This window comes from Manis javanica, chromosome 11 (genome assembly GCF_040802235.1).
Source record: "Manis javanica isolate MJ-LG chromosome 11, MJ_LKY, whole genome shotgun sequence".
Lineage (NCBI taxonomy): Eukaryota > Metazoa > Chordata > Mammalia > Pholidota > Manidae > Manis > Manis javanica.
Window position 1 is genome coordinate 45,606,052 of NC_133166.1, and position 14,584 is coordinate 45,620,635.

The 14,584-nt window shown below is 46.3% G+C and overlaps 6 pseudogenes; all 6 read left to right on the forward strand.

Moving 5' to 3' along the window:
* Positions 1 to 487: 487 nt before the first annotated feature.
* LOC140844645 (nuclear distribution protein nudE-like 1 pseudogene) lies at positions 488 to 1,463 on the forward strand (annotated as a pseudogene).
* Positions 1,464 to 2,660: 1,197 nt separating this feature from the next.
* LOC140844646 (nuclear distribution protein nudE-like 1 pseudogene) lies at positions 2,661 to 4,663 on the forward strand (annotated as a pseudogene).
* A 2,348-nt stretch (positions 4,664 to 7,011) lies between these two features.
* On the forward strand, positions 7,012 to 7,893 carry LOC140844647 (nuclear distribution protein nudE-like 1 pseudogene; annotated as a pseudogene).
* A 1,293-nt stretch (positions 7,894 to 9,186) lies between these two features.
* Positions 9,187 to 10,203, forward strand: LOC140844648 (nuclear distribution protein nudE-like 1 pseudogene; annotated as a pseudogene).
* Positions 10,204 to 11,359: 1,156 nt separating this feature from the next.
* Positions 11,360 to 12,376, forward strand: LOC140844649 (nuclear distribution protein nudE-like 1 pseudogene; annotated as a pseudogene).
* Positions 12,377 to 13,532: 1,156 nt separating this feature from the next.
* LOC140844650 (nuclear distribution protein nudE-like 1 pseudogene) lies at positions 13,533 to 14,549 on the forward strand (annotated as a pseudogene).
* The last annotated feature ends 35 nt before the right edge of the window (positions 14,550 to 14,584 follow it).

A 14,584-nucleotide genomic window follows, 5' to 3' on the forward strand; every position in this document is an offset into this window, starting at 1 on the left:
TAATAAGACCCAAAGAGATTCATCTTACGTGAACAAGAACAGCTAAACACTGACACTTGAAGGAACTGGAAAGCCGACTTTTAACCACGGTGGTGCCTCTTTCCCGAGTGGCAAAGTGTGCAGGGAAAACTTCGATGGCCAAAACCGCATATTGTGGAGCTTGGGAGCGCCTGTGCACAAGGCCACTGTCAGTCTGACCTTAACGCTGTGGGCCTGACCCCGCCCCCGGCGACGCCCTCCTCATGACAGCCCCGCGCTGGCATGCTCTGAACCACGCCCTCTATGTCACAGAATGTCTCCCGGGCAACCCCTGATGCGCTGGGGAGGAGCTGGACACTGAGGTGCGTGGAGTGGAGCTCAGAGCTTGGAACTGCGGAGTGGAGCAGTGGCTGAGCTGCTGGGCAGCCCTGGCTGGGCCAGAAGAGCGGAGACGTCTGCCGAGAGGCGCTGAACGTGCCCTTTTGACAGGCTGGAGACTTTCTTGACTATGGATGTTGAAGATAAACCATATTTTTCTAGTTTAGAGGAGGAAACTGCTTTCTGGAAAGAACTTTCCTTCAAGTATAAACAAAGCTTCCAGGAAACTCAGGATGAGCTACCTGAATTCCAGGAAGGAAGCAGGGAATTAGAAGCAGAGTTGGAGGCACAGTTAGTACTGGCTGAACAAAGTAAGAGAGACTTGCAAGCTGACAACCAAAGACTGAAATACGAAGTGGAGGCATTAAAAGAGAAGCCAGAACATGAGCATGCACAAAGTTACAAGCAGGTCACAGTAGTAGAGGATGATTTAAATCAGACTCGGGTGGTTAAGGAGCAGTTGCAGAAGTACGTGAGAGAGCTAGAGCAAGCCAAGGATGACCTGGAGCGCGCACAAAGGGCAGCAGTAGTTTCCCTGGAAGAGTCTGAGCAAAGGCTAGATGAGGCCCTCGAAAGAAATGCATACTTAGAGAGTGAACTTGATGAAAAGGAATCTTCGTTGGTCTCTGTGCAGAGGTTAAAGGATGAAGTAAGAGAGTTAAAACAAGAACTAGCAGCTCGCGAAAGACAAGAAGTAACCAGAAAGCAAACTCTAGACTCTGAAAAGAGGGATTCTGCTGTGCAAGTGTCACTTTCTTTGCCAGCCACTCCTGTTGCCAAAGGAATGGAAAACAGTTTTCCTTCACCAAAAGCTATACCAAACCATTTTGGTATGAGCCCACTAACTCCTCCTGCCAGTACATCGGCACGAAACACGGGGAAGGATCTCTTATGGAAGGTAGTAGGAGCATTCGTATCAAAATTAACAGCTTGCAGGAATTTTGCAGAGTTCCAAGCATCACAAAAATCCTGTATTCCAGGGAATGATAACTGGGTTGATAATCGGCTACGGGAAAGAGCTCTGTCAATCAGGGCATTCGCCTTTGTTTAATAAAGGGGCAGTGAACTATTTTGACCAGCTGCTCCTCCTCCTCCTGGACTGGGCCCCTTGCACCCGTTGTTGGCCCCCAATGTGTTGCCTCTCAGTCTGTGTGAACACCCCTGCCTCCAGGTGGGTGCTCCTGCCCTCTCAACAATCCATAGAGAAGGGGTCAGTTCTGTAAGGCTGCTTATCACACCATATTTCCTTTTTCTGTGCCTTGTCTACTTTTTTCTTTTCCTCCATCATCAATTGTCTAGGCTTCCACCACCCAAATAAAGGTGCTTTATCTAAACTTTTTATCTTAAACTCAGGGCCTACTTTCTAAAGAACCTAGGCGAAGACAATTGAAAAGTCCCTTTCCCAATGCCTAAAATTCGTATTCAGAATTTACTACTCATTTTCTCTTCTATGAGATCATATACACTGTTATTTACCTGTTTTTTTCTGTGAAATTTATTGTTTCCACATTGAAAGATTTTTTTGAGGGGAAAGAAATACATTAGGAACTCTTTCAGCTCTAAGGCATTTAAACTTAGCTGTCTTGCCCATCAATTCATAAAACTGAGCTGGGAATGACCCCAGCCACTTCCAAGTCATCTCTTTATGCCACAGCAAAAAAGAAAAAGAAAAAGAAAAATGGCCAGAACTGTTCTTAATTCTAATCAAGTTTATCTACTATATTACCTTACTTAGTTCTGCCCTTTCCCCTCTTTGAGGGTCAGAAAGTTGATGTTCATCATCATTGTATCTCCAGCTATAAAAACATGTTCCACATAATAAGACCCAAAGAGATTCATCTTACGTGAACAAGAACAGCTAAACACTGACACTTGAAGGAACTGGAAAGCCGACTTTTAACCACGGTGGTGCCTCTTTCCCGAGTGGCAAAGTGTGCAGGGAAAACTTCGATGGCCAAAAGCGCATATTGCGGAGCTTGGGAGCGCCTGTGCACAAGGCCACTGTCAGTCTGACCTTAACGCGGTGGGCCTGACCCCGCCCCCGGCGACGCCCTCCTCATGACAGCCCCGCGCTGGCATGCTCTGAACCACGCCCTCTATGTCACAGAATGTCTCCCGGGCAACCCCTGATGCGCTGGGGAGGAGCTGGACACTGAGGAGCGTGGAGTGGAGCTCAGAGCTTGGAACTGCGGAGTGGAGCAGTGGCTGAGCTGCTGGGCGGCCCTGGCTGGGCCAGAAGAGCGGAGACGTCTGCCGAGAGGCGCTGAACGTGCCCTTTTGACAGGCTGGAGACTTTCTTGACTATGGATGTTGAAGATAAACCATATTTTTCTAGTTTAGAGGAGGAAACTGCTTTCTGGAAAGAACTTTCCTTCAAGTATAAACAAAGCTTCCAGGAAACTCAGGATGAGCTACTTGAATTCCAGGAAAGAAGCAGGGAATTAGAAGCAGAGTTGGAGGCACAGTTAGTACTGGCTGAACAAAGTAAGAGAGACTTGCAAGCTGACAACCAAAGACTGAAATACGAAGTGGAGGCATTAAAAGAGAAGCCAGAACATGAGCATGCACAAAGTTACAAGCAGGTCACAGTAGTAGAGGATGATTTAAATCAGACTCGGGTGGTTAAGGAGCAGTTGCAGAAGTACGTGAGAGAGCTGGAGCAAGCCAAGGATGACCTGGAGCGCGCACAAAGGGCAGCAGTAGTTTCCCTGGAAGAGTCTGAGCAAAGGCTAGATGAGGCCCTCGAAAGAAATGCATACTTAGAGAGTGAACTTGATGAAAAGGAATCTTCGTTGGTCTCTGTGCAGAGGTTAAAGGATGAAGTAAGAGAGTTAAAACAAGAACTAGCAGCTCGCGAAAGACAAGAAGTAACCAGAAAGCAAACTCTAGACTCTGAAAAGAGGGATTCTGCTGTGCAAGTGTCACTTTCTTTGCCAGCCACTCCTGTTGCCAAAGGAATGGAAAACAGTTTTCCTTCACCAAAAGCTATACCAAACCATTTTGGTATGAGCCCACTAACTCCTCCTGCCAGTACATCGGCACTAAACACGGGGAAGGATCTCTTATGGAAGGTAGTAGGAGCATTCGTATCAAAATTAACAGCTTGCAGGAATTTTGCAGAGTTCCAAGCATCACAAAAATCCTGTATTCCAGGGAATGATAACTGGGTTGATAATTGGCTACCGGAAAAAGCTCTGTCAATTAGGGCATTCGCCTTTGTTTAATAAAGGGGCAGTGAACTATTTTGACCAGCTGCTCCTCCTCCTCCTGGACTGGGCCCCTTGCACCCGTTGTTGGCCCCCAATGTGTTGCCTCTCAGTCTGTGTGAACACCCCTGCCTCCAGGTGGGTGCTCCTGCCCTCTCAACAATCCATAGAGAAGGGGTCAGTTCTGTAAGGCTGCTTATCACACCATATTTCCTTTTTCTGTGCCTTGTCTACTTTTTTCTTTTCCTCCATCATCAATTGTCTAGGCTTCCACCACCCAAATAAAGGTGCTTTATCTACACTTTTTATCTTAAACTCAGGGCCTACTTTCTTAAGAACCTAGGCGAAGACAATTGAAAAGTCCCTTTCCCAATGCCTAAAATTCGTATTCAGAATTTACTACTCATTTTCTCTTCTATGAGATCATATACACTGTTATTTACCTGTTTTTTTTTTCTGTGAAATTTATTGTTTCACATTGAAAGATTTTTTTGAGGGGAAAGAAATACATTAGGAACTCTTTCAGCTCTAAGGCATTTAAACTTAGCTGTCTTGCCCATCAATTCATAAAACTGAGCTGGGAATGACCCCAGCCACTTCCAAGTCATCTCTTTATGCCACAGCAAAAAAAAAAAAAGAAAAAGAAAAATGGCCAGAACTGTACTTAATTCTAATCAAGTTTATCTACTATATTACCTTACTTAGTTCTGCCCTTTCCCCTCTTTGAGGGTAAGAAAGTTGATGTTCATCATCATTGTATCTCCAGCTATAAAAACATGTTCCACATAATAAGACCCAAAGAGATTCATCTTACGTGAACAAGAACAGCTAAACACTGACACTTGAAGGAACTGGAAAGCCGACTTTTAACCACGGTGGTGCCTCTTTCCCGAGTGGCAAAGTGTGCAGGGAAAACTTCGATGGCCAAAAGCGCATATTGCGGAGCTTGGGAGCGCCTGTGCACAAGGCCACTGTCAGTCTGACCTTAACGCATTGGGCCTGACCCCGCCCCCGGCGACGCCCTCCTCATGACAGCCCCGTGCTGGCATGCTCTGAACCACGCCCTCTATGTCACAGAATGCATCCCGGGCAACCCCTGATGCGCTGGGGAGGAGCTGGACACTGAGGTGCGTGGAGTGGAGCTCAGAGCTTGGAACTGCGGAGTGGAGCAGTGGCTGAGCTGCTGGGCGGCCCGGGCTGGGCCAGAAGAGCGGAGACGTCTGCCGAGAGGCGCTGAACGTGCCCTTTTGACAGGCTGGAGACTTTCTTGACTATGGATGTTGAAGATAAACCATATTTTTCTAGTTTAGAGGAGGAAACTGCTTTCTGGAAAGAACTTTCCTTCAAGTATAAACAAAGCTTCCAGGAAACTCAGGATGAGCTACTTGAATTCCAGGAAAGAAGCAGGGAATTAGAAGCAGAGTTGGAGGCACAGTTAGTACTGGCTGAACAAAGTAAGAGAGACTTGCAAGCTGACAACCAAAGACTGAAATACGAAGTGGAGGCATTAAAAGAGAAGCCAGAACATGAGCATGCACAAAGTTACAAGCAGGTCACAGTAGTAGAGGATGATTTAAATCAGACTCGGGTGGTTAAGGAGCAGTTGCAGAAGTACGTGAGAGAGCTGGAGCAAGCCAAGGATGACCTGGAGCGCGCACAAAGGGCAGCAGTAGTTTCCCTGGAAGAGTCTGAGCAAAGGCTAGATGAGGCCCTCGAAAGAAATGCATACTTAGAGAGTGAACTTGATGAAAAGGAATCTTCGTTGGTCTCTGTGCAGAGGTTAAAGGATGAAGTAAGAGAGTTAAAACAAGAACTAGCAGCTCGCGAAAGACAAGAAGTAACCAGAAAGCAAACTCTAGACTCTGAAAAGAGGGATTCTGCTGTGCAAGTGTCACTTTCTTTGCCAGCCACTCCTGTTGCCAAAGGAATGGAAAACAGTTTTCCTTCACCAAAAGATATACCAAACCATTTTGGTATGAGCCCACTAACTCCTCCTGCCAGTACATCGGCACTAAACACGGGGAAGGATCTCTTATGGAAGGTAGTAGGAGCATTCGTATCAAAATTAACAGCTTGCAGGAATTTTGCAGAGTTCCAAGCATCACAAAAATCCTGTATTCCAGGGAAGGATAACTGGGTTGATAATCGGCTACGGGAAAAAGCTCTGTCAATCAGGGCATTCGCCTTTGTTTAATAAAGGGGCAGTGAACTATTTTGACCAGCTGCTCCTCCTCCTCCTGGACTGGGCCCCTTGCACCCGTTGTTGGCCCCCAATGTGTTGCCTCTCAGTCTGTGTGAACACCCCTGCCTCCAGGTGGGTGCTCCTGCCCTCTCAACAATCCATAGAGAAGGGGTCAGTTCTGTAAGGCTGCTTATCACACCATATTTCCTTTTTCTGTGCCTTGTCTACGTTTTTCTTTTCCTCCATCATCAATTGTCTAGGCTTCCACCACCCAAATAAAGTTGCTTTATCTAAACTTTTTATCTTAAACTCAGGGCCTACTTTCTTAAGAACCTAGGCGAAGACAATTGAAAAGTCCCTTTCCCAATGCCTAAAATTCGTATTCAGAATTTACTACTCATTTTCTCTTCTATGAGATCATATACACTGTTATATACCTGTTTTTTTTTCTGTGAAATTTATTGTTTCCACATTGAAAGATTTTTTTGAGGGGAAAGAAATACATTAGGAACTCTTTCAGCTCTAAGGCATTTAAACTTAGCTGTCTTGCCCATCAGTTCATAAAACTGAGCTGGGAATGACCCCAGCCACTTCCAAGTCATCTCTTTATGCCACAGCAAAAAAGAAAAAGAAAAAGAAAAATGGCCAGAACTGTACTTAATTCTAATCAAGTTTATCTACTATATTACCTTACTTAGTTCTGCCCTTTCCCCTCTTTGAGGGTCAGAAAGTTGATGTTCATCATCATTGTATCTCCAGCTATAAAAACATGTTCCACATAATAAGACCCAAAGAGATTCATCTTACGTGAACAAGAACAGCTAAACACTGACACTTGAAGGAACTGGAAAGCCGACTTTTAACCACGGTGGTGCCTCTTTCCCGAGTGGCAAAGTGTGCAGGGAAAACTTCGATGGCCAAAAGCGCATATTGCGGAGCTTGGGAGCGCCTGTGCACAAGGCCACTGTCAGTCTGACCTTAACGCGGTGGGCCTGACCCCGCCCCCGGCGACGCCCTCCTCATGACAGCCCCGCGCTGGCATGCTCTGAACCACGCCCTCTATGTCACAGAATGTCTCCCGGGCAACCCCTGATGCGCTGGGGAGGAGCTGGACACTGAGGTGCGTGGAGTGGAGCTCAGAGCTTGGAACTGCGGAGTGGAGCAGTGGCTGAGCTGCTGGGTGGCCCTGGCTGGGCCAGAAGAGCGGAGACGTCTGCCGAGAGGCGCTGAACGTGCCCTTTTGACAGGCTGGAGACTTTCTTGACTATGGATGTTGAAGATAAACCATATTTTTCTAGTTTAGAGGAGGAAACTGCTTTCTGGAAAGAACTTTCCTTCAAGTATAAACAAAGCTTCCAGGAAACTCAGGATGAGCTACTTGAATTCCAGGAAAGAAGCAGGGAATTAGAAGCAGAGTTGGAGGCACAGTTAGTACTGGCTGAACAAAGTAAGAGAGACTTGCAAGCTGACAACCAAAGACTGAAATACGAAGTGGAGGCATTAAAAGAGAAGCCAGAACATGAGCATGCACAAAGTTACAAGCAGGTCACAGTAGTAGAGGATGATTTAAATCAGACTCGGGTGGTTAAGGAGCAGTTGCAGAAGTACGTGAGAGAGCTGGAGCAAGCCAAGGATGACCTGGAGCGCGCACAAAGGGCAGCAGTAGTTTCCCTGGAAGAGTCTGAGCAAAGGCTAGATGAGGCCCTCGAAAGAAATGCATACTTAGAGAGTGAACTTGATGAAAAGGAATCTTCGTTGGTCTCTGTGCAGAGGTTAAAGGATGAAGTAAGAGAGTTAAAACAAGAACTAGCAGCTCGCGAAAGACAACAAGTAACCAGAAAGCAAACTCTAGACTCTGAAAAGAGGGATTCTGCTGTGCAAGTGTCACTTTCTTTGCCAGCCACTCCTGTTGCCAAAGGAATGGAAAACAGTTTTCCTTCACCAAAAGCTATACCAAACCATTTTGGTATGAGCCCACTAACTCCTCCTGCCAGTACATCGGCACTAAACACGGGGAAGGATCTCTTATGGAAGGTAGTAGGAGCATTCGTATCAAAATTAACAGCTTGCAGGAATTTTGCAGAGTTCCAAGCATCACAAAAATCCTGTATTCCAGGGAAGGATAAGTGGGTTGATAATCGGCTACGGGAAAAAGCTCTGTCAATCAGGGCATTCGCCTTTGTTTAATAAAGGGGCAGTGAACTATTTTGACCAGCTGCTCCTCCTCCTCCTGGACTGGGCCCCTTGCACCCGTTGTTGGCCCCCAATGTGTTGCCTCTCAGTCTGTGTGAACACCCCTGCCTCCAGGTGGGTGCTCCTGCCCTCTCAACAATCCATAGAGAAGGGGTCAGTTCTGTAAGGCTGCTTATCACACCATATTTCCTTTTTCTGTGCCTTGTCTACGTTTTTCTTTTCCTCCATCATCAATTGTCTAGGCTTCCACCACCCAAATAAAGGTGCTTTATCTAAACTTTTTATCTTAAACTCAGGGCCTACTTTCTTAAGAACCTAGGCGAAGACAATTGAAAAGTCCCTTTCCCAATGCCTAAAATTCGTATTCAGAATTTACTACTCATTTTCTCTTCTATGAGATCATATACACTGTTATATACCTGTTTTTTTTTCTGTGAAATTTATTGTTTCCACATTGAAAGATTTTTTTGAGGGGAAAGAAATACATTAGGAACTCTTTCAGCTCTAAGGCATTTAAACTTAGCTGTCTTGCCCATCAGTTCATAAAACTGAGCTGGGAATGACCCCAGCCACTTCCAAGTCATCTCTTTATGCCACAGCAAAAAAGAAAAAGAAAAAGAAAAATGGCCAGAACTGTACTTAATTCTAATCAAGTTTATCTACTATATTACCTTACTTAGTTCTGCCCTTTCCCCTCTTTGAGGGTCAGAAAGTTGATGTTCATCATCATTGTATCTCCAGCTATAAAAACATGTTCCACATAATAAGACCCAAAGAGATTCATCTTACGTGAACAAGAACAGCTAAACACTGACACTTGAAGGAACTGGAAAGCCGACTTTTAACCACGGTGGTGCCTCTTTCCCGAGTGGCAAAGTGTGCAGGGAAAACTTCGATGGCCAAAAGCGCATATTGCGGAGCTTGGGAGCGCCTGTGCACAAGGCCACTGTCAGTCTGACCTTAACGCGGTGGGCCTGACCCCGCCCCCGGCGACGCCCTCCTCATGACAGCCCCGCGCTGGCATGCTCTGAACCACGCCCTCTATGTCACAGAATGTCTCCCGGGCAACCCCTGATGCGCTGGGGAGGAGCTGGACACTGAGGTGCGTGGAGTGGAGCTCAGAGCTTGGAACTGCGGAGTGGAGCAGTGGCTGAGCTGCTGGGCGGCCCTGGCTGGGCCAGAAGAGCGGAGACGTCTGCCGAGAGGCGCTGAACGTGCCCTTTTGACAGGCTGGAGACTTTCTTGACTATGGATGTTGAAGATAAACCATATTTTTCTAGTTTAGAGGAGGAAACTGCTTTCTGGAAAGAACTTTCCTTCAAGTATAAACAAAGCTTCCAGGAAACTCAGGATGAGCTACTTGAATTCCAGGAAAGAAGCAGGGAATTAGAAGCAGAGTTGGAGGCACAGTTAGTACTGGCTGAACAAAGTAAGAGAGACTTGCAAGCTGACAACCAAAGACTGAAATACGAAGTGGAGGCATTAAAAGAGAAGCCAGAACATGAGCATGCACAAAGTTACAAGCAGGTCACAGTAGTAGAGGATGATTTAAATCAGACTCGGGTGGTTAAGGAGCAGTTGCAGAAGTACGTGAGAGAGCTGGAGCAAGCCAAGGATGACCTGGAGCGCGCACAAAGGGCAGCAGTAGTTTCCCTGGAAGAGTCTGAGCAAAGGCTAGATGAGGCCCTCGAAAGAAATGCATACTTAGAGAGTGAACTTGATGAAAAGGAATCTTCGTTGGTCTCTGTGCAGAGGTTAAAGGATGAAGTAAGAGAGTTAAAACAAGAACTAGCAGCTCGCGAAAGACAAGAAGTAACCAGAAAGCAAACTCTAGACTCTGAAAAGAGGGATTCTGCTGTGCAAGTGTCACTTTCTTTGCCAGCCACTCCTGTTGCCAAAGGAATGGAAAACAGTTTTCCTTCACCAAAAGCTATACCAAACCATTTTGGTATGAGCCCACTAACTCCTCCTGCCAGTACATCGGCACTAAACATGGGGAAGGATCTCTTATGGAAGGTAGTAGGAGCATTCGTATCAAAATTAACAGCTTGCAGGAATTTTGCAGAGTTCCAAGCATCACAAAAATCCTGTATTCCAGGGAATGATAACTGGGTTGATAATCGGCTACGGGAAAAAGCTCTGTCAATCAGGGCATTCGCCTTTGTTTAATAAAGGGGCAGTGAACTATTGTGACCAGCTGCTCCTCCTCCTCCTGGACTGGGCCCCTTGCACCCGTTGTTGGCCCCCAATGTGTTGCCTCTCAGTCTGTGTGAACACCCCTGCCTCCAGGTGGGTGCTCCTGCCCTCTCAACAATCCATAGAGAAGGGGTCAGTTCTGTAAGGCTGCTTATCACACCATATTTCCTTTTTCTGTGCCTTGTCTACATTTTTCTTTTCCTCCATCATCAATTGTCTAGGCTTCCACCACCCAAATAAAGGTGCTTTATCTAAACTTTTTATCTTAAACTCAGGGCCTACTTTCTTAAGAACCTAGGCGAAGACAATTGAAAAGTCCCTTTCCCAATGCCTAAAATTCGTATTCAGAATTTACTACTCATTTTCTCTTCTATGAGATCATATACACTGTTATTTACCTGTTTTTTCCTGTGAAATTTATTGTTTCCACATTGAAAGATTTTTTTGAGGGGAAAGAAATACATTAGGAACTCTTTCAGCTCTAAGGCATTTAAACTTAGCTGTCTTGCCCATCAGTTCATAAAACTGAGCTGGGAATGACCCCAGCCACTTCCAAGTCATCTCTTTATGCCACAGCAAAAAAGAAATAGAAAAAGAAAAATGGCCAGAACTGTACTTAATTCTAATCAAGTTTATCTACTATATTACCTTACTTAGTTCTGCCCTTTCCCCTCTTTGAGGGTAAGAAAGTTGATGTTCATCATCATTGTATCTCCAGCTATAAAAACATGTTCCACATAATAAGACCCAAAGAGATTCATCTTACGTGAACAAGAACAGCTAAACACTGACACTTGAAGGAACTGGAAAGCCGACTTTTAACCACGGTGGTGCCTCTTTCCCGAGTGGCAAAGTGTGCAGGGAAAACTTCGATGGCCAAAAGCGCATATTGCGGAGCTTGGGAGCGCCTGTGCACAAGGCCACTGTCAGTCTGACCTTAACGCGGTGGGCCTGACCCCGCCCCCGGCGACGCCCTCCTCATGACAGCCCCGCGCTGGCATGCTCTGAACCACGCCCTCTATGTCACAGAATGTCTCCCGGGCAACCCCTGATGCGCTGGGGAGGAGCTGGACACTGAGGTGCGTGGAGTGGAGCTCAGAGCTTGGAACTGCGGAGTGGAGCAGTGGCTGAGCTGCTGGGCGGCCCTGGCTGGGCCAGAAGAGCGGAGACGTCTGCCGAGAGGCGCTGAATGTGCCCTTTTGACAGGCTGGAGACTTTCTTGACTATGGATGTTGAAGATAAACCATATTTTTCTAGTTTAGAGGAGGAAACTGCTTTCTGGAAAGAACTTTCCTTCAAGTATAAACAAAGCTTCCAGGAAACTCAGGATGAGCTACTTGAATTCCAGGAAAGAAGCAGGGAATTAGAAGCAGAGTTGGAGGCACAGTTAGTACTGGCTGAACAAAGTAAGAGAGACTTGCAAGCTGACAACCAAAGACTGAAATACGAAGTGGAGGCATTAAAAGAGAAGCCAGAACATGAGCATGCACAAAGTTACAAGCAGGTCACAGTAGTAGAGGATGATTTAAATCAGACTCGGGTGGTTAAGGAGCAGTTGCAGAAGTACGTGAGAGAGCTGGAGCAAGCCAAGGATGACCTGGAGCGCGCACAAAGGGCAGCAGTAGTTTCCCTGGAAGAGTCTGAGCAAAGGCTAGATGAGGCCCTCGAAAGAAATGCATACTTAGAGAGTGAACTTGATGAAAAGGAATCTTCGTTGGTCTCTGTGCAGAGGTTAAAGGATGAAGTAAGAGAGTTAAAACAAGAACTAGCAGCTCGCGAAAGACAAGAAGTAACCAGAAAGCAAACTCTAGACTCTGAAAAGAGGGATTCTGCTGTGCAAGTGTCACTTTCTTTGCCAGCCACTCCTGTTGCCAAAGGAATGGAAAACAGTTTTCCTTCACCAAAAGCTATACCAAACCATTTTGGTATGAGCCCACTAACTCCTCCTGCCAGTACATCGGCACTAAACATGGGGAAGGATCTCTTATGGAAGGTAGTAGGAGCATTCGTATCAAAATTAACAGCTTGCAGGAATTTTGCAGAGTTCCAAGCATCACAAAAATCCTGTATTCCAGGGAATGATAACTGGGTTGATAATCGGCTACGGGAAAAAGCTCTGTCAATCAGGGCATTCGCCTTTGTTTAATAAAGGGGCAGTGAACTATTGTGACCAGCTGCTCCTCCTCCTCCTGGACTGGGCCCCTTGCACCCGTTGTTGGCCCCCAATGTGTTGCCTCTCAGTCTGTGTGAACACCCCTGCCTCCAGGTGGGTGCTCCTGCCCTCTCAACAATCCATAGAGAAGGGGTCAGTTCTGTAAGGCTGCTTATCACACCATATTTCCTTTTTCTGTGCCTTGTCTACTTTTTTCTTTTCCTCCATCATCAATTGTCTAGGCTTCCACCACCCAAATAAAGGTGCTTTATCTAAACTTTTTATCTTAAACTCAGGGCCTACTTTCTTAAGAACCTAGGCGAAGACAATTGAAAAGTCCCTTTCCCAATGCCTAAAATTCGTATTCAGAATTTACTACTCATTTTCTCTTCTATGAGATCATATACACTGTTATTTACCTGTTTTTTCCTGTGAAATTTATTGTTTCCACATTGAAAGATTTTTTTGAGGGGAAAGAAATACATTAGGAACTCTTTCAGCTCTAAGGCATTTAAACTTAGCTGTCTTGCCCATCAGTTCATAAAACTGAGCTGGGAATGACCCCAGCCACTTCCAAGTCATCTCTTTATGCCACAGCAAAAAAGAAATAGAAAAAGAAAAATGGCCAGAACTGTACTTAATTCTAATCAAGTTTATCTACTATACTACCTTACTTAGTTCTGCCCTTTCCCCTCTTTGAGGGTAAGAAAGTTGATGTTCATCATCATTGTATCTCCAGCTATAAAAACATGTTCCACATAATAAGACCCAAAGAGATTCATCTTACGTGAACAAGAACAGCTAAACACTGACACTTGAAGGAACTGGAAAGCCGACTTTTAACCACGGTGGTGCCTCTTTCCCGAGTGGCAAAGTGTGCAGGGAAAACTTCGATGGCCAAAAGCGCATATTGCGGAGCTTGGGAGCGCCTGTGCACAAGGCCACTGTCAGTCTGACCTTAACGCGGTGGGCCTGACCCCGCCCCCGGCGACGCCCTCCTCATGACAGCCCCGCGCTGGCATGCTCTGAACCACGCCCTCTATGTCACAGAATGTCTCCCGGGCAACCCCTGATGCGCTGGGGAGGAGCTGGACACTGAGGTGCGTGGAGTGGAGCTCAGAGCTTGGAACTGCGGAGTGGAGCAGTGGCTGAGCTGCTGGGCGGCCCTGGCTGGGCCAGAAGAGCGGAGACGTCTGCCGAGAGGCGCTGAATGTGCCCTTTTGACAGGCTGGAGACTTTCTTGACTATGGATGTTGAAGATAAACCATATTTTTCTAGTTTAGAGGAGGAAACTGCTTTCTGGAAAGAACTTTCCTTCAAGTATAAACAAAGCTTCCAGGAAACTCAGGATGAGCTACTTGAATTCCAGGAAAGAAGCAGGGAATTAGAAGCAGAGTTGGAGGCACAGTTAGTACTGGCTGAACAAAGTAAGAGAGACTTGCAAGCTGACAACCAAAGACTGAAATACGAAGTGGAGGCATTAAAAGAGAAGCCAGAACATGAGCATGCACAAAGTTACAAGCAGGTCACAGTAGTAGAGGATGATTTAAATCAGACTCGGGTGGTTAAGGAGCAGTTGCAGAAGTACGTGAGAGAGCTGGAGCAAGCCAAGGATGACCTGGAGCGCGCACAAAGGGCAGCAGTAGTTTCCCTGGAAGAGTCTGAGCAAAGGCTAGATGAGGCCCTCGAAAGAAATGCATACTTAGAGAGTGAACTTGATGAAAAGGAATCTTCGTTGGTCTCTGTGCAGAGGTTAAAGGATGAAGTAAGAGAGTTAAAACAAGAACTAGCAGCTCGCGAAAGACAAGAAGTAACCAGAAAGCAAACTCTAGACTCTGAAAAGAGGGATTCTGCTGTGCAAGTGTCACTTTCTTTGCCAGCCACTCCTGTTGCCAAAGGAATGGAAAACAGTTTTCCTTCACCAAAAGCTATACCAAACCATTTTGGTATGAGCCCACTAACTCCTCCTGCCAGTACATCGGCACTAAACACGGGGAAGGATCTCTTATGGAAGGTAGTAGGAGCATTCGTATCAAAATTAACAGCTTGCAGGAATTTTGCAGAGTTCCAAGCATCACAAAAATCCTGTATTCCAGGGAATGATAACTGGGTTGATAATCGGCTACGGGAAAAAGCTCTGTCAATCAGGGCATTCGCCTTTGTTTAATAAAGGGGCAGTGAACTATTGTGACCAGCTGCTCCTCCTCCTCCTGGACTGGGCCCCTTGCACCCGTTGTTGGCCCCCAATGTGTTGCCTCTCAGTCTGTGTGAACACCCCTGCCTCCAGGTGGGTGCTCC